The following is an 18929-nucleotide window of genomic DNA, read 5'->3' on the forward strand; positions in this document are numbered from 1 at the left end:
TAAGTACACCTTTGGTATAAAAAATTCAATTTATTTATTATACATAATTTCTATGTATGTTTGCATATGTATATAACCACACGATTCAACTTCAACAAATATTTATTGAATAACTATTATGTGAGAGTTACCATGCTAACTACTGGGAATACAGAAGTTAGTAAAATACAGCTTATTCTTATTTGCAGTAGTTATGCTTTATGAAGTCATCACAAAAACTGAGTTAGTAAATACTGAACCATTGTTTCTAGGGGGAATGCAGTGTTAGGTCAACAGATCAATACATCACTGATCAATAGATAACCTTGTTTTATGGGTTTTTCCACTTAGGCTATCTTATTTCATATATTGTTAATTCATCAACTCATGGACACCTGAACTCATGGTGAGTCCATGGCTGAACTCATGGACACCACCACACTATAAGTCATGCCTGAAGGAAGCTTATCTAACACATGAATTTTCTCTGAAAGGCACAGCCTTCTTGGGTTTAGGAACACTAGAGAGCACTGGGTACCACACACAGGGGCCATGTTAAATAGTGAAATCACCAACAAAACCCACAAAGATGTGAAAAGTATGGCACTAACTAGACAACAAAATTGATGCTTGTTAACAGTATGGGAGCTAACAACAAAAAGGCAGAGAGTCATCTTGTTCAACCTCAGCTGAGAACGTGCATTTTGGGCAACTCAAAATTTTCACCTCGCCGTGCACGTCCAAGAATGACCATGGGAGTGCTATGAGTATTGATTTCAGGGTTACGAAAATTTTAGCAACAGGGTGAAAATTCCCAAACAGACTTTGTGAAGAATGTAGATTGTGCATGCTCTTTTGCCATCATGTTGCTTGCCATCCAGTGGGGAAGAGTGGCATTAGGAGATAAGTGTAATGAACAGCACTAAGAGGAAAGAGGTAAAGATACTACAATGACACGCAACAAGGGAGGCATTCAAGGACGTACCCCGCCCCAAGAGAATGTTGGTAAACTAAAGTCTAAAAGATAAGGAGTTATCCAGGATGGAGGGGATTCAGGATGGAGGAATAATCATGAAACAGACCTGAGAATGAGAGAGGAGGCACCTTTTTTTTTTCTTTCTTCAGTGTAGTGTAGCTAGAGCATAAGTATGAAAGGGAGAATGGGAGAAAATGATACTTCCTGAGATCTTGAAGGCTCTTTACTGTTAGCCTTGGCAGAGAGTATAGACATCATTTTAAGGGCATGAGAAAGCCACTGAAAAGGTTTAAGTGTGTGTCTTGCGGGGGAAGAGTGGGGGAGGGCATTTTATCAATTTTGTATCACAATAGCTCTCTCAGGATTGCAGAGTTGAGGTTGGGGCAAAGAATGTGCTGGGGACTCAGAGGCTATTTCATTAAAGTCACTTAAGAGGTGGTGGCAGTTTGGATGCAGGTTATAGTCTGGACCTGGAGAAAGGGGTGTGGGTTGGTGAGCACCAACTGGAGACGATGAGGACCAGTGATCTGATGGTGATGCCCATGTTTTTGGTTTGGCCCCATGGTTCTCATGTTGGAAAGGCAGGGTGTTGTTTTGTGTTCTTACGGTGAGAAAGGATGGTATTTGATATTAGGAGGCCTAATTTGAATGAAATGCCTACAAGACATTTAAGGAGAAACATCCGGAAGTCAGTTGCATATATGCCTTTGGAGCTCAGGAAAGAAAACCAGGCTTGTGTCATAGACTTGGAAGTTGTCAGTATGGAGACCATAACTGAAATAATGCATGTGAGAGATGGCGAGTGAGGGAGAAGTGGGTTCTCTGTGTCAGTGCTGCAAGTGTGGGTGGGAAAAGAATTTGCCAGAGGAACCTGAAAACGGATGGTTGCCCAGAAATCCTCACCTCCCTAATGTATGGTGGTGGCTGTGTGATGTCCAATTATTTGGCTCTGGGGCTTTCTCAAGAACTTAATACCTTTTTTTTTCTTGGTGCAAAAGGTGATTTTATTAAAGCATGGGGACAGGAACCATGGGCAGAAAGAGCTGTACTGGAGTTGTGTGTGTGTGGCTGGGGTGGGGGGGTGTTCTATGGAGTTGGGGAGATAAAGTCAAGAAGGAGTTTCCAAAGAGAAACTAATACCTTCTAAGTGCCAATCATGTATCAGGCACTTTGCATACATTATCTCAGTTAAATCACACAAAAACCACACAGAACAGATATTATTTCCATTTTAGATTTTAAAGACTGAGGTTTCAAAGATGTTGAATACCATAAACTAGACTGTGTCCCTCAAGGGTCTGTGTTCTAGTAATCTTAATGAACTTTATAATCATAAATCTGAACATCTCATTCCCCTATCTCCCCAATTCTTTCATTGCCCTTAGGCAATTCTTCTTGCCCTTAGGATAAAAAACAAACTCCACATGTGGTTTACAAGCTTTTCATGGTGTGTGTGCCCCTGGCTTTCCTGCCTCACCTCTCTGCCTTGATCCCCTCTTCCAACCCCCTACACATGAGCCCTAAGCCAGTCCCACCCCAACCCCCCACCCCCATCCCCTGGCCCAGGAGTTAATAATCAGAATTCTGACACTCACTCTCTGAGAATGTGGCTCATTAAGTCTGGGATGGGGCCTATGAATTTTTTTTTTTTAATCTCTCTTGTGAGTCTGAACTTCAGCCAATATTAGGAACATCAGTCTTTCAAGTTCATGTCCTCAAACGTGCCACTTGCATGTCTCTGTATCTTTGCCCATGGCTTTTTTGTCTACTTCCCCACTAGCTTGGGACTTTCCACATAGCCTCGGCTACCAACTAAGGTAATGTTCTCTTTAGGGAGGCTTTCCTGAACTGTGAGTCTGGATTAAGCTGCTCTTACTATAACACCTGGTTCTTCCATGTTATAGCATTTACTGCTCTCTGCAGGAGTGACTTAAATTTATTTGCCTTTGTTTATCGTTGTATGCCGAGTTTTTGTGAAAGTTTCTGGCAAGTTTCTAGAAACCCCATTGAATGAACTTGCAAACTCACAGCTACAAAAGGAAGCTTTTTCTGAGGACATAATGAACCAAACTAAACTTCTTAGGGAATGGTGAAGGCAGGACCCCCTCAGGTTCTTCCCAAGTGTAAGTGGAAAGTATCTTTTCCACAACACGCTGCCTTTCCTGCCTGCTATGGGGACTGTGCAAACGATATTAGTGGCCTTGTTCTCAATACCACATGTAAATACAGGACACACTTTCACATTCTGATGCGTTAATAAAATTACTTACAAAATATCTGCCATTTTCCCTAAAATTCTACGATAAAGCTTGTTATATAAAACAAATGATTATACTTTCAACCGAATTCTACACTGTCACCTCATTACACTTCTGTGCACTAAGGCACAATCAAATCAAAAGACTGTAAAAGCTAATTTATTAACCTTTGGCCAAATATCCCACATAAATTAATCCACGTTGCCATTTGAAGCACTTAGCAGTGGTAGTTGCTGTAGTGCTATTTCCATGTTGTAGGTGAGGAAAACCTTAGAGAAATAAATATGTGCAAAGTACAAGAAGGATACACGGCAGAGTGGGATCGGGATCCACATCTGCCTGGCCCCGAAGCCACTCTACAATACTGCAGTCATTGGTCCAAATGAAATAAATTCATAATCTTAATCATGTACTTGGTCCGGATGCATGAGTAAACTCAAAAGCAAAAACAATGGCTCTTAGAATTGCAGGGAACTTCCAAAGTGCAGCCCCCAAACTCCACTTTTTTAAGTGATGTTATGTGTGTCAATAAGCTAATATATTAGTCAATTATGAAACTACAGAACGATTTTTCTTTCTCAAGAAAGACTGAAGGAATTCTGGGAAGATGATGGTGGCATAATTTTTGAGACTCTCTCAGAAAACAGACACACTAGTGGCAGCAAAACAAAAAGCACAGAAATGCTAGATGAAAAGATATCATCACAGACCCCCAAATACAAGCAGATCGGGGCAAACTACTGAAATTACAAAGCCCACATGTTCTAAGAAACCAGAAATCTGCAGAAAGAGGGACTTGTAAAGGCCCTGGAACCAGGGAGCCCACACTGATTAATGAATAAGACCAAAATGCCTCCAGGTCTGATGGTGCTGGAGCATTCTGTGGTCTGAATCCTTTGAACTCGTTATACTACAAACTGAAGGTTCCTTCTAGGTTGAAGCCTGCACTGAGGAGAAACTAGTGGGAGCTGCATACAAATAGAGCACGGCAGGGACAGAGGGATGAAGGAATGATAGAGTCCAGGTAGAAAGAGAGGAGGGGAACAAAGCAGTCTGAGTCTGCTCTCCATCACTGGGAAAGTAACAGAAATGGGATCTTGAGGACCATGAAATTAGAAATGCCACCCTGGTCCACATCTCCCTCTCAAAACACCACGAAAACTCACTGCACTTAAAAATGAGCAAAACAAAAAGACTATGGTCAATTTCCATACAGAATTACTAGAAGAAAAGGAATGAGCTGAAAGAAAATTACAGAAGCAATGAAAAGAAAATGTTAATTAGAATTATCAAAGCTTATAAACTGGGTGATTAGTAAAAAAAACAATTGTTAAGGGCAGGTGAAACCCATCTACAAAGAATTAGACATAAAAGCAGAATTCATTTTGAAAATGAATAGTAAACCAGAAGGAACATAAAAATTAATAAATATAATGGGTAATACCTTTAAATAAATAGAATATGTGGAGTCCAAGGTGACAGAGGTTGGGGGAGGGGGGCACCTGGGTGGTTCAGTCGGTTAAGCATCCAACTCTTGGATCTTCAGCTCAGGTCATGATCCCACAGGTTCGTGAGTTTGAGCCCTGCTTTGGGCTCTGTGCTGCCAGTGTGAGACCTACTTGAGATTCTCTCCCTCTCCTTCTCTCTCTGCCCCTCCCCCACTCACACTGTCTCTGCCTCTCTCAAAATAAATGAATAAACTTAAAAAAAAATGATAGGGAAAAAGCTAACAAAAAATTGAAAAGACTAGGCAGAGAAAATAACATATGCATAGTGAGTCCCTAAGAAGGGAACAAAGCAATACAATGGAGCAAATTTTGAAAACCAGGATTCAAGAAAACTCTCTCCTGAAATAAATTAAACCTGAGAGTCACCCTATGTACCTGGGAAAATTGGCCCAGAATGTGCTAACATAGAGAAATATTCTAGTACAACTGCTGGACTTTAATAAAAAAAATTATTTGGTCATCTAGGCAAAAGACCAAGTCACTTCTAAGGGAAAGAATAAGATATCCTTAGCCTTTTAATAGGAATGTTTTTATGCAGAGGGAAAGGAATAACATATGTAAACTACTCAAGAGAAAATGTGAATCAACGTCCTAATATCTGGCCAAAATGACCTTCAAGTATAAAACTGTTATTGGGGCACGTGGGTGGCTCAGTTGGTTAAGCCTCCAACTTCAGCTCAGGTCATGATCCTGTGGTTCATGGATACAAGTCCCGCATCGGGCACTGTGCTGGCCAGCTCAGAGCCTGGAGCCTGCCTCAGATTCTGTGTCTCCTTCTCTCTCTACCCCTCCCCGACTTGTGCTCTCTCTCTCAAAAATAAATAAACATTAAAAAAAATATAAAACTGTTATAAACGTGGAAGACTCCAGGGAATGTGTTAACATAGGCCCTTCTGAGGAATCCCCTTGACATTGACTGTCAGATCTCCAAAAGACTAAAAAGACATAGACAAAAGGATGACCGATTTCTTAAAATGCCCTATTGGCTTCATTTCCTTCAGGATGAGGTTTAAATCATTAGCATGACATTCAAGTATTTTCCCTATCTCTCTAAACCTCACCTGCTGGTCTTATTTCCCAGTATACCCTTTTGCATAAACTATATTGCAGCCTCTAAGAATACTGGTGCCATGTTCTTTTACATCTTTGACTATGTTATTTTCTTTACCTGGATGCCCTTCTAAACTAGAAACTCCTACTCAGCCCTCAAAACTGACTCCTTTTAATAGCAGCTTAAATAACATTTCCTCCATAAAATTCACTCCCTCCCCCAACTCCCCTTCTCAGTAAATTCATTTCCTCCCCTCTACATTCCTATAGATGATTTTATCCAAAATCCATTCCCTCATTCTCCCATATTTCCCAAGCCTTGATTTTATTTGGGTATCTAACTCTCACACAGAAGCACCTGGAGAAAATGCATCTATACCCCAGATGTAACTCTTGATTGGCCTAAGCCTATCACGGAAGTCTCGTTGCCTCTGCCATTATTTGTTTAGGAGTAGGCTAGATATGGCCCAATTATGGCCAGTGCGTTCTGAGATGAGGTCTCCTAGGAATCTTCTGGAAGTTCTCCTATTTATAATAAGGAATAATCGCAGGTCACACTGAGAAAGGCAGAGCAGACAGAGGAAAATAGCCTGGGGTCCTTGATGACATTGTCAAACTGCTGAATCAACCAGGCCTAAATTCTGCTTTGGCTATTTAAAACCAAAGGTATCTATAGCCATTTTTTTCATTCTATTGCAGTTGTTTCTTATGGGTCCTTTCCCCATTAATTTGTGAGTTGCCTGGTCTTATTCTCTGACTCTCACTTGGGATACAGTCTGGTGTCTGTCACACAGTAGACTTCCAATAAATCTTTGTGGAATTGTGAAAAAATAAAAATAATAAGGGGACTATGACTTTAAGATACTTAGCCGCAGTCACAATCACTAAAAAGCAAAAAGCATTCATTATGCATTAATAATGTAACTACATAAAATGGAATATAAATGGATAAGACCACTTCGACCTCATCATCTAGTGACTTCTGGTTGTCTCACTGCTTTATCAGCCACAGCACTGGGGCCATACTGGCAGAAATAACAAAAGTGATCACATCTGCTTCTGTTCCAAGAACTTCCTAAGGTGCATGGTATGAGATAGAGGGAGCCAAAGTCTCAATGAGATCATGGGCATGGCTCACCAAGGTCTTATAATGTTTACAATCTGTGGGACAGTGAAATGTTAAGACTCAAGCGTACAGGTCCTGCCAAAGTTTGTTTGGAAGGTAAGGACCCACCCCCCATCTTGATCTCTCTGTCTCTGTTTTTCTTTTTAGGTTTAAAGATTCTAAACATATGACATCTTGCCTCACATAGTTTCTATGGAAAGGGAGACAGTATATTTTAGGATGGAAAAAGTAATTATTCTGCCAATACTGTCTTTCACTAATGCTAAACGACTGGGCAAATTCAACACATTTTCCACCTTCTCACATATCTTAAAAACTAGTCTTTGCCAATTTTGCCACTGGTGTGATATTGGTTATGCACAATTCAAATTTTCATCTCTAATGCAAAAACCCTCAATTAGAATAATATTAGTCATAACAATAACAAAGTCTAACTTTTTGCAGTTTACAAAGGACTTCCTCATGCATGTCTCCTCTGATCCTCACAGCTCTGCCTGTGGGAGGCATGATGTCCTCATTTTACAGACAGGAAGGCTCAAGGTTCATGAATAGTCAGTGACAAAACTAAAAATCAACTGTATGTTTCCTGATTTCTCATTTCATGTCTTTTCACTATACACTGTGTTTGAGACCTGCAAGTCTCAACAATTAATATTTACCGGGTTATACCTAGTTTATAAACAGTCAGAAGAATCTTCACAATTTAGAGGGTTAACAATTCCAAAGAGATGAAGCTACTTTGCCAATGACAGTTCCTAAGACAAATAAAAACAGTAACTGAAAGAGAATATGAAACACCTTCATACTGCTATTAAAGTTTGAATGGTTGAATAAGTAGGAAAAGGTGTCAAATTCAATGAACCCAAATCAAGTCAAATACACAAAATAGGATGAAAAATATAAAGTAACAAAATACTTCTGGTTGCAATTCAACTAATAGGAAAATATTAAGACATTATTTACAGATTAATGAATAAAACAGAAAATTGGATGTTTTGGCAAAGAGCAATTAAATTAATGGGTATGAAATTCCTTCTCTTGCCTCCAGCAAAAAGAACTGGCAGTTTTCTGATGAGGTGAGATATACATAATGCAACTTTAAAGCACATACAAGGCAAGCGTAACATGACTTAAGAACAAAAATTTGTAACCAGGAGGGCTATAAAAACACTGTTTTGTGCCATACAGACACCATACAATGCATAATACAGTATTTGAAAAAGATTTAAAAATAGCACATTGCATATAAAAAATTCCAAAAATGCTACATTCACATTCGAACAGCATGTCAGAGAAACCAAAACTGAACAGGCAAATCTTGTCCTAAAAGTATATTCAATATATCAAATGCTTTTAAAATTCTAAATACTACACACACACACATACACACACACACACACACACACATAAGGAGAACAGACTGTTTGTGTGGCTCTATCACAATAAGATCCTTGTTCTGTTTCTAGAAGTTAAGTCCTACGGCTTAAAAAAAAATTTACTGATTTAGAACTGCTTTACACTTTCAAATGTAGTTCTTCAAAAATCAAAGTTAGGATATCAGTTAGTACTTTTTCATTCTGAACTGAAGGAAAAGTAAATTAATTTCAAGTAAAATAAATGATTCAGTCCTCACAGTGTAGATTCAGATAGCAGAAAATTCATTGTACTTTGTAGGTAGCTTTATCAAATTAAATCACAAGAAAAATAAAGAGAATAAATTCAATGGTTCTGATTTTTTCTAATTTCCTAGCCTAATTTAAGATAATTTTCTTAAATGCCACAGAGAACTGTGATTTTGCCATTTTACTATGTCCTGTGTTGATTCTGCTTTAGATACAGTGTTCTATTAATGAGGAGGTCTAAACTGTGAGAAACCATTGTGTATCCAGAGGCTTATAGAGTTAATTAAATGACATTCTTAACCGATGATGTCTTTGAAAAATGCTTACAACTTGTACAAAGAACTAAACAAATCTAAGTCATATTATCATAAAATGGCTATTATATAAATCTATGTGTGCATACACATATATATTTAATTTTTAACATTAAATATATATAGAACTTTTCTCCACTTGTACTCAGTGACACAGATTAAAATGAGTACAGCAATTTCTGGTTAAGATCCAGTCAGATGCTTCTGAACACTGAGTTGTATGCATAAGGCTAAGAACAACAACTTGAAACCATAATCTTAACAGAAAAAAAAATTAACTCTATGAAACACTATACTCTAAAAATGCCAAGAGTCTCCCCATTTATGGAGAGACTGTTTTCTAAAAGTTTACTTGTTGGGTCTACAACATCACATTTTGCTGTAAATATGTGGTTAATGTCTCAGTTTGACAAATAAGAGTCTATTTAACTCATAATGAACCTGACTTATAACACACTAACTGCAACTAATCCTCATTTGCATGAATGTTCTAATAGTTGAAGCCAGATACTTGTCTCCCTCATCTTCTGTGATGTGTAACTTTGTCACGTCAAATGATTTTCATAGGTCTCCTCTTTTATCAGAGTTTCTCTTTAAAAAAATTTTGTTTAATGTTTATTTACTTTTGAGAGAGAGAGAGAGAGAGAGCGAGCGAGCAGGGGAGGGGCAGAGAGACAGGGAAACAGAATCCGAAGCAGGCTCCAGGCTCTGAGCTGTCAGCAAAGAGCCAGACGCAGGGCTCAAACTCATGAACCGTGAGATCGTGACCTGAGCCGATGTCAGATACTTAACCAACTGAGCCCCCAGGTGCCCCTCAAAGTTCCTCTTAAAACCCACCCAGAGTTTAACACAACTCCAGATGTGGTCTGACCAGAACAGAGTGCATCGGAATTCTTATCTTCCACGATCTAGACAAGGAACTTCTGCCAGCGTGGCCAAACGCATGCACTATTTCAGCAGTTACGTTGCCCTATTTGTTCACATTAAGCTTTGAAGTCAGCCAAAATCCCTATATCTTTTACAAGTGAATTATTATACAGCCAGTACTCTCACATCCTGCATTTACAGGATTTCCAGCTTCCTTTTATTGCATAAAAGGGATTGAACAGTTTTCATATAAAAGAGATAAGTTTTAGATGTAAATTTCACTTTGTTAAAGTGCATTTCTATGTGAAGCTTTGAGAAACATCTGGATATTCTGAGGTAAGTAATTTATCTCACCATTATTATGTTAAAAAATTCCTCAGGGAGGCAGAAAATATAGTTCTTGAGGCAGTAGTTCCCAAACTGTGTTGCACATTAGAATTTCTGGGGGAATTTTTAACTTTCCCTAAGCCCAGGGTAGATCCCATACCAATTCAATCAAAAGATTTGGTGGTAGGACCCATCCATACATATCTCTAGGTGATCTCAATATATAGCAAAGTTTGACAACCACTGGTTTAAGAGTTTAAGTCAAATAGTGAGAAGGCCTCGGGGCACGTCCCGTTTCATCACTATTAGATATATGGCTTTGAGCAAGCTACATAACTTGCTAAGCTTCAATTTCATCACCTGTGAAATGCAGCTAATAATAGTATTTATCTCTTAAGGGTTGTTAGAAGGATACACATAAAGCATATAACAAGGTGCCTGGCATATGATAATAGCTGTTTTTATTTTCTAATATTTTGAGAATGTATTTGTTACCAATAATTTGCACAACAAAATATCAACTTAAGGAATAACCCCTTGAAATCTGATTCTACCTATCAATCATCCTTATGAATATATTCAAAATATGTAACTCAGGTAGCAACATTTTACTATGTATTCAATCCTATTTTAAAATTTTTTTTAATGTTTTATTTTATTTTTGAGACAGAGAGAGACAAGACAGAGCATGAGTGGGGGAGGGTTAGAGAGAGAGGGAGACACAGAATCCGAAGCAGGCTCCAGGCTCTGAGCTGTCAGCACAGAGCCCGACGCGGGGCTCAAACTCATAGACGGTGAGATCGTGACCTGGGCTGAAGTTGGAAGCTCAACCGACTGAGCCACCCAGGCGCCCCACAATCCTATTTTAAAACCCATCAAGAATGAGTTGGCAAAAATACATCCTTGATTGTAATTAGGTAATACATCTATGTTTATTTATATCATTAAAACTACTTTCATTCATACATTCATTCACTTGGCAAATTAGAAGCCTCAGAAATGTTAAGATACTATTTTATGTTGTGGGATTCAAAATAAATAATTTGGTTTCACGTTATAATCACCTGGAGTGATTTTTTATTTTTTTTAATTTTTTTTTTTTTTTAACGTTTATTTATTTTTGAGACAGAGAGAGACAGAGCATGAACGGGGGAGGGGCAGAGAGAGAGGGAGACACAGAATCGGAAGCAGGCTCCAGGCTCTGAGCCATCAGCCCAGAGCCCGACGCGGGGCTCGAACTCACAGACCGTGAGATCGTGACCTGAGCTGAAGTCGGATGCTTAACTGACTGCGCCACCCAGGCGCCCCTGGAGTGATTTTTTTTTAAGAAATAGGAATGCTGGGGCACCTGGGTGGCACAGTCGGTTGAGCATCCAACCCTTGGTTTCAGCTTAGGTCACGGTCTTGTGATTCATGAGTTCAAGCTCCACATCAGGCTCTGCGCTGACAGAGCAGAGCCTGCTTGCGATTCTCTCCCTCTTCCTCCCTCTCTGCCCCTCCCCCACTTGCATTCACTCACTCTCTCTCTCAAAATACATAAGTAAACTTAAAAAAATATGAATGACTAAACTTCAATCTCAATATAAATATTGGGGGTAGGGCTCTTGCATGAGAATGTTTTTTTTAAAGCTCTGAAGGTAATGTGTATCTAGAATAGAGAATGATTGATGTGAACAATTTAAGTCGTGTTGCTGTTACTTACAGAAATCATAGCATTGGTGATGAACTCCAATTCCCATGTTTAGTTTAAGAATAGAGGAGGGGGAGCCCTTCTGGAATCCTCTATCATAGGAATGAGAACACTAGCAAAAATTGGCAAAATTGATTTTTTCAGAACTCTAGAATTTAATGAAAATTTAAACACAGCATGTTTATTCAAGAAAAAAAAAAGCTGAATCTCAGTAAGAACAGTGAGTTTTGTGGCATTTTAGCTTTCCCCATTCTCAGCTCCCTCTTCTCAGCTCTGTAGTAGACTTGAAACCATAGTATCTGGGAAAACCCACAGCCTAGCAGCCTAGGGAGGGAAGGTGGGTGTGGAGCTCCCCTAAAAGCTCCACTCCAATGGAATGGTTGGGATTTGACTTGAATGGTGGCTTCTATGAAAACGTCCAAAGGCTTGTCTTTACCTCACGTATCACCCACTGAGGAAAATTCTATTCTCAGGGCATGTCATAAAAAAAAAATTAGTGGCAACTGTTTTAACATAAAAGCTGTTTGAGATGGTAATATCACTTGGGACAAACCAGAGGCTGGCCAAAACATAATTAAAAGGAAAATCTCAAAAAGTGATGTCCATAGAGGATCTTGAAAAAAATCCAACATATTTGTCGGGATCTAAAATGCCACAGGTAAGTGCAGGGCTATGTGCATAGTCAGAAGAGACCTGAGATAGCCCTAAATGCTCACCTCTAGCTGATCTTGAGGCTCTACATGAGCAGAAAAGAAGGGTAAGATAGAGTTGTAAACTGCTGGAGTGTTCAATGTGTGCCCCGTAAAACACATACAGAATACCTCACCAAAGGGTGAGAAGTCTACTAGTGCATGGAATTTAAGGAGATCTGTCAACTCATTAGCTGAAATGAGTCAACTGAGCAGAAATCTCAGTGGCCACACGGACAAAGAATACAGACGTCATAGAATTAGTTCAAGAAAGTCACTAACAAATAATAGCAAAACAGCAACAGACAGCAAAAGTACAATCCCTGAGGAGAGGAAAACCTAATTTCCAGAGTTTCTACATTATATTATTTAAAATACTAAGTTTCTTTCCAACAAAAAGTTATGAGACAAAGAAAGAGGAATGTATACCACAAAATGTAACCAAGAAATATGACCAAGGGAAAAAAGCAGTCAATAAAACTGGACCCTAAGGAAGCCTGTACCATGTTGGACTTAACAGATAAAGACTTTAAATCAGCTGTTTAAAACTGTGTTCCAGGAACTAAAGGAAACCATGCCTAAACAATTAAAGATTGGGAACAATATCTCAGAAAGTAGAGAATATTAATACAGAGATTGAAATTAAGTGTAAAAAAAGAATCATTAAAAATTCTGGAGCTGAAAATACAATAAATGAAGTAGAAAATTCACTTCATGGGACTAACAGCAGATTTGAGCAGACAGAAGACAGATTTAGTGAACTTGCTGATAGGCCAGTAGGATTACCCAGTCCGGGGAACTAAAAGAAAATGAATGAAGAAAAATGAACACATCCTCAGACACCTATAAAACACCATCAAGCATACCATCCTACATATATGGGAGTTTTGGAAAAAGAGGAGGGAGAGGGCGAAAGAATACTGAAAGAAATAATGGCAAATGCTTCTTGAATTTTATGAAAAACTTTAACTTATGTATTCATGTATCTTGATGAATTCCAAGGAGGATAAACTCAGATATAAACACCTAGACACATTATAGTCAAATGGTGAAAGACAAAGAGAGAAACTTGAAAGTTGAAAATTGTATGTGAAAGCTGTACATGACTCGTCACATAAAAGGAAACCTCATTTATAGTAACAGCTGACTTCTTCTCAGAAAGCTTGGAGATGCTACCAAGATGGGGGAGTCTGAAGTTCCAGACACTTGCTCCCCCATGGAAATATTAAATAAACAACTACAGACTAACTAATATAACTTTATAGGAGCTCTGGAAACCAATTCAGAGATCTATAGCAAAGAAGCAAGAAAAAGTCAAAATAAAAACTTAAAGAAATTTCCTGGCATTTTTACTTTCTCTTGTTCCACCCAGTCCTGGCAATGGCACAATGTGGTCAGGAGGAAGCAGACCAATTCGCAGTTCCTTCCTGTGGCCAGAAGAAGCAGAATGGAAATTATTTGCAACGCTCTGGTCTGTCCATGGGCTACCTAAAGAGACTGGTTTCTGTCTCACCTGACTCAGAGCTCAGACAGGAAATTGTGGCAGAGTCTGGATCTCAGTTGGTGAAAGCTGTGGAAGGCATTGTGATGTGTAAAAACTACAGGGGTACTACAGACTCACAGATATTTGGGGGCAAGATTACAGGCAGAGGAATATAATAAAACATCTATGCCCCCAAAGAGAAGCTGGAGTGACTCTCTTTGGGAAATTGGGGCATTTAAAAGCAGCCATGAACACAGGGGAAGTTTTAAAAAAGCATACACACAGGCCCATGTAGGACACATGCTCAGAAAAGACCTGAGAAGACCTTATACCTTCACCTTGGGCTGATTCCAATAGGAATGACAAGATCTTGTTAACTACGAAGGTCTTCCAAACCAATCTGGAAAAACTAGGAGAGGTAGCTGTTTTTTCAAATGCTCACTTTTCAACAAAAGATCACAAAACATACCAAGAAACAAGGCAACACAGCTCATTTAAAGGAACAAAATAAATCCTCAGAAGCCATCCCTGAAGAAACAAATGTATCAGAATTTCCAGGTAAAGACTTTAAAACAATTGTCTTAAGTATGCTCAAATGCTAAAGGAAAACATAAAGAACAAAAGAAAATAAGGAAAAGGGTATAGGAACAAAAAGAGAATATCAACAAAGAGATAGAAATGGAGCTGAAAAAACAACAGCTGAATTAAAAATTTCACTAGGATAAAATAACAGACTCAAACAGGCAGAATAAAGAATCAGTGAACTTGAAGACATTTGAAATTATTGAGTCCAAACAGCAAAAAGAGAGAGCCTAAGAGATGTAAAGAATATCACTAACAGGTCAATATAGCCATTATGGGAGTCCCAGAAGAAAAAATAAAGGGGCAGAGAGATTATTTCAAGAAATAATAACTAAAAACCTCCCAAATTTGAGTAAATACATGGATATACAGAAGTCTTCTCAAAATGTTCCACCCAACAACAGCAGAAAGTGCACATGGAACATTGTCCAGGATAGACTATATTTTAGGCCACAAAACCAATCTCATTTTTTTAAAGACTGAAATAATACAAAGTATCTTCTCCAAACACAATGACTGAATGCAAACAGAAAACAACAGAAGGAAAACTGGAAAATTCACAAATATGTGGAAATTAAGCCACACACTTGTAAATAACCAATGAGTTAAAGAAGAAATCACATATGTTTCCTACAGAGAAAAAAAAGATCAATAAAATTGACCAATATTTAGCTGGATTGACCAAGAAAAAGAGAGATAAGATTCAAGTAATGTAGATCAGAAATAAAGAAGGGACATAACAACCAATTCTATAGAAATAAAAAAGATTATAAGAGAATGTAATGCACAGTTGTATGCCAATAAATTGAATAACCTAGATGCCATGGATATGTTTCTGAAACTTACCTAATAAGACTGGATCATGAAGAAATAGAAAATCTGAACAGACCTGTAACTAGTCATGAAATTGAAACAGTAATAAAAAAGCTTCCAATAAATAAAAGTCCAGGAATAGATGGTGCTACTGGTGAATTCCACCAGTAAAGAGGAATTGATGATAATCCCCCTCAAACTCTTCCAAAGAATTGAAGAGAAACATTCTCAAACTCAGTGAATGAGGGCAACATGATTCTAATACCAAAGCTAGACAGACACTACACAAAAAGAAAACTGTAGACCAATACTGCTTGTGAATATTGATGCAAAATTTCTCAACAAAATACTAGGAAACCAAATTCAACAGGATTACAGAATTAAACACCATGACAAGTGGGATTTATTCCTAGAATGTATGGATGGTTCAACACACAAAAATCAGTAAGTAGAATATACTACATTAAGAGAAGGAAGGTAAAAACCCATAAGAGCACGTCAATTGATGCATGAAAACCGTTGAACAAAATTGAACACCCTTACATGATTAACACACACACACACACACACACACACACACACACACACACACTCTCCAACAAACCAGGAAGAGAAGGAAACTTTTTCAACATAACGAAAGTCACACAGGAAAAACCCATAGCTCACATCATAACCAATGATGAAAGACTGAAAATTTTCCCTCCAAGATCAGGAACAATACAACTATGCCTGCTTTCACCACTTCTATTCGATATAGTACTGGAAGTCCTAGCCAGTTGGAATTCTTAAGTCCAATTAGGCAAGGAAAAGACATTTTAAAATCCAAATTGGAAAGGAATAAAAAATATTATCTCTGTTCACAAATGATATGATCTTATATGTAGAAAGCCTGAAATTCTACAGTAAACTGGTGGAACTAATACCTGAATTCAACATTGTAGGTTACAAAATCAGCATGCAAAAATCAGTTGAGTTTTAATACACTAATAATAAACAATATGAGATGGAAATTAAGAAAATAGTGCCAATTACAATAGCACCTAAAAGAATAAAATACTTACGAATTAATTTGGCCAAAGACTTGTATGCTGAAAACTAGCAAAACACTGCTAAATAAATTAGACACAAATGAATGGAAAAATATCCTGTTCATAGATTGGAAGATTTAATATTGTTAAGATGTCAATACTACCCATAGTGATCTATAGATTCAATGTAATCCCTATCAAAATCTCAACAATTTTTGCAGAAATAAATAAATTCATCCTAAAATTCATATGGAATCTCAAGGGATCCTAAATCACCAAAATGATCCAGAAAAAGAAAAACAAAGTTGGATTCCTCAGACTTCTTGATTTCAAATTTACTACAAAATTATGGTAATTAAAAGAGCGTGGTACTGACATATAAACAGACATGTAGACCAATGGAATAGGATAGAGATCCAGATATAAACCCTTGGGTATTTTGTCAAATGATTTTTGACAAGGCTTCCAAGACCATTCAATGGGGAAAGGACAGTTTTTCAACAAATAGTATTGTGAAAACTGGATATACACATGCAGAAGAATGAAGTGGATCCTTACTTTCTAATACATTAAAAAAAATTAACTCAGAGGGGTGCCTGGGTAGCTCAGTCAGTTAAGCATCTGACTTCGGCTCAAGTCATAATCTTGTGGTTCGTGGATTGGAGCCTTGCATTGGGCTTTATGCTGACAGCTCAGAGCCTGGAGCCAGCTTCAGATTCTGTGTCTCCCTCTCTCTCTCTGCCCCTCTTCCACTTGCACTCTTTCTCTCTCTCAAAAATAAATAAATATTAAAAATCTTTTAAATTAACTCAGAATGGATTAAGGACCTAAATGTAAGACCTGAACTATAAAAATCCTAGAAGAAAAGAATCCAAAGGACAATGAAGCTAAAGTTATGTGCATGCTGAATTATGGTCTAGAGGCAGTATAATAAAAGTAATCCAGGCACAGGACCCAAATCTATTTCACTTCTTAAAAACAGGGGTACACAAGGGCTTCCAATTCATGAAAGGATGCAGGAAAACGTTATTCCTAACTGTTCTCTATGGCTACTTCTTGTATGAAGCTTTGGGCCTTAGAGAGGGGTGTGACCTTGTGACTAGAAATATGGGTCCCAGTTAGATGTCTGCATCAGTGAATTTTGAGATGGCACAGTTTCTCTTTTTTTAAGTTTATTTATTTATTTTATTTATTTTGAGAGAGATATAGAGAACAAGCAGTTGAGGGGCAGAGAGAGATGGAGACAGAATGCCAAGCATGTTCCACGCTACTGTCAGTGCAGAGCCCGATGCAGGGCTAGGACTCATGAACCATGAGATTATGACCCGAGCCGAAACGAAGAGTCAAGTTGGATGCTTAACTGACTGAGCCACTCAGCTGTCCTGAGATGGTACCGTTTCTGATGGCAACAAAGTACAGTGTGTGATCCTGGGAGTTCTTGGCTGAGGTGGACATAATGATAAGACCAATTTAATGGATGAGGTTATTAATTTAATAAAGTAACTGGTAATTAATAACTCTACTTCCAAAATAAGATAGTTAAGTGGTTTCATAAATAGCTAGTTGTTGGCATGATTTTGTACATATCGGTTTAGAATAGGCTACACCTTTGGTTGTAACTTTCCATTTTGTGTATTACACCTCTGATAATTCTACCCTTTCCTAGACTAGCAACCTGCATTGCAGCAGTTTTCAGAGTAGGGTCTGAGAAGCAGGGCACATGGAACAGGAGAGCAATAGCAGAGCCAGAGAGGAATCCAGGTGAAAGCAACGGATTTGACCTTACATGGTGGTCCTTCTGGCTATAGTCTAAAGATAAGCTGTTTAATACCCTCACTATTGTTTTTGTGCTTCATGTCCCCACTTGAAAATCTGATGCGCAGAAAAAAATACTTGTAATACATTTCACTTTAGTCTTTTAGGATTTTAGGAACTGAGGGCCAGATGAGTATACTTTGAACTATTTGGTGACTTAAAAATGACAGCAGACCCCAAATAGGGAGGCAGAACACAAACACGGATTACATTTTAAAAGAGATTTTAGATTTTTTAAAAAACTGCATAGCCTCTTTGGTATATTGTTAGACAACTATACATTCTAGGGCCCAAACATGACCAAATCAAAGCTCATAAACCATGTTTATGGCAGTATTCTTAGCATGTAACTATACCCCTACACATGCCTTCTCCAGGTTCTCTTTGGCTTCCTGATTGGGCATGGGTCATTGGACGGCTGAAGTTAAACAGAGAGTGATGTCAAATTCCTGTCCTGTTTGATCAGCTGTGTTCTGTCACACCTGGAGTCAAGAAATTGGCCTCGTCCACACTCAGTGCTCAACATTCCTGGCTAGAATTGCCAAAGCATGTATTCCAACCTCACAGAAAGGAACTTTTTCTCTTCTCTTTTGAGGAAACATTCTGAAATGTCTCTGATTAGCTTCTCTGTTTAGAGGAGATCCTTAGGCCACTGTTTCAAAATCACTAGAGATTATTTTCTCCAAGATCAAAATTCAGAACCAGATGGTATTTTCTAAATAAATGGCAAAATGAAGTTTAAAAAGTTACAAGGCCAAATGATCTCATGGATGTATTACTGATTTGGAAGACAAATTGAGTT

At 38.2% G+C, this 18929-nt stretch overlaps 1 protein-coding gene across 7 annotated transcripts in view; it reads right to left on the reverse strand.

The window, feature by feature from the left end:
* The window catches only part of ODAD2 (outer dynein arm docking complex subunit 2), a 201735-nt gene that overhangs the window by 69127 nt on the left and 113679 nt on the right, over positions 1-18929 (reverse strand). The gene's annotated exons all lie outside the window — the stretch shown is intronic.

Source organism: Panthera leo, chromosome B4 (genome assembly GCF_018350215.1).
Source record: "Panthera leo isolate Ple1 chromosome B4, P.leo_Ple1_pat1.1, whole genome shotgun sequence".
NCBI classification, from domain to species: domain Eukaryota; kingdom Metazoa; phylum Chordata; class Mammalia; order Carnivora; family Felidae; genus Panthera; species Panthera leo.